Source organism: Mus pahari, chromosome 2 (genome assembly GCF_900095145.1).
Source record: "Mus pahari chromosome 2, PAHARI_EIJ_v1.1, whole genome shotgun sequence".
Classification (NCBI taxonomy): Eukaryota; Metazoa; Chordata; class Mammalia; order Rodentia; family Muridae; genus Mus; species Mus pahari.
The window spans coordinates 132,332,962-132,334,571 of NC_034591.1; the positions used below are offsets into that span (position 1 = coordinate 132,332,962).

General features: G+C 53.8%; 1 protein-coding gene across 1 annotated transcript in view; it reads right to left on the minus strand.

Moving 5' to 3' along the window:
• Rassf4 (Ras association domain family member 4) overlaps nucleotides 1-989 on the minus strand; it is a 39,723-nt gene extending 38,734 nt beyond the window's left edge. Inside the window, exon 1 of the mRNA XM_021190131.2 lies at nucleotides 901-989. The gene's annotated coding sequence lies outside the window, so the exon portion shown is untranslated. The remainder of the gene's footprint in view (nucleotides 1-900) is intronic.
• Nucleotides 990-1,610: the final 621 nt, after the last annotated feature.

Here is a 1,610-nt window from a genome sequence, read left to right on the forward strand (position 1 = left end):
GGAGTGGAGATTGTGATGGCTGTGCTCTCTCTCTCTCTCTCTCTCTCTCTCTCTCTCTCTCTCTCTCTCTGTCTGTGTGTGTGTGTGCGCGCGCGCGCGCGCATCTGCCTGTTTCTCAATAATAATAAATAAGTAAATAAGTAAATAAATAAATAAAGACAATTTCAAGCATTTTCTTCGATATACTTTTAGGTTAAACAACTCAGCCTTCCCAAAGGTCTGGGCTCAATGCTTACCCTGACCGCGTTGTATGACCCTGTCAAATCCTTTCTGTTTTTGAACTGGAATTCATCATCAGGTTAAACAACTATGATCCTAGGACTTCATCCACAATAAACACTGTTCACATTGGGCTTCAGGCTCCAGAGAGATAGCAAGGTGCTGGAGATCTCAGAGAAGAGAACGGCCCCCTAAGAATCAGGAGACAGGTGGAGTTTAGCCCTGAAACCAGAAGTGAGTGGCATATTGTGTAGCCCTTTGGTTACACCGCACCAACAGCGAGGGAGAAACAAGTGTCTGGATCAGTAATCATCCTAGCGTTGGCTTTCCAGCTGTAAAATCTTAAGGTCGTGCTGAAACCCTCTTCCCGCCTCTAAGATCGAGTCTCTAGGAGGCTGTCTGAGAGGAGGTGAGCACCAAGTGTAGCCAGCCGTTGGATTCACGTGTCCTGCTAAGATTTAGCCCGGAAAGTGCCTTATCTAGGAGATGTTAGGCGCCGCGCCACCCTCAGTCCTGGCTGGAAGCCCGCAGTGCGCCAGGCTGGCAGGGGGAGGAGACTCGCGCACTGCGGCTGGGGGTACAAGTGCTCAGGCTCCAGCGCCCTGCCTGATCGCGGCCCCAGGGTGGAGGGTGGGGTGCACCAAGGATGCCCACTACCTTTGCAATCTGAACATCACTCACCGTTCAGTCATCGCGCGGTCCAGAGGCCACCAGTAAGAGAGTTCGCCTGCACCAGAATTGTGCTGGCACGGACTCCAGAGCCCTGCATCTGCTGCAGGGATCAAGTCTGTCCCAGCCCACCCTAGACACACCTCCTCCCGCCCCGAACACGCCCCTCTCCGCCCTGGGCACGCCCCTTCTCTCTGGTCAATTGCTTTGCCTATCAGCCCATCTCTTCCTTCCAGGGTGCTTGGTACTAATGCCCCTCAAGAAGACCCCCGAGCATTTGCTCACTTGTTCGATCTTTACGGACGCCACTAAGCGCTCCGCGCGCCACTTAAGTCCCCAATCCTCGAGGGCACCCCAGGACGCACAGAGAAAGCAGTAGGATTGGGGCCCCAGGGGCCAGCGGTCTGCAGGCGGAGGCCAGGGAGCCTGGGTAACGCAGATACTTGGGTTTCAACAAAGACCTTTGCGCAGGCGCTACAGCTACTACTGTGCGCTTCCTAGGGAGGGTGGAGTGTGTGTGTTCGCGCACATGAAGCCCGGGACATTTATTTATTGTTCGGGTGGCACCTGCAAGCAAAGTTGTGGCTTCTCAGAAAGCTACATTAAAAAATAGGAGCTGGTGATTTTTAAAAGGTTAGCTTTCTCTCTGTCTTCTGAGCAAATTGGCCAGCGCTGAGGCAGAGCCCCAGGCCTTAGGCTGGGAGCTTAGGGAAGCTGGGCGG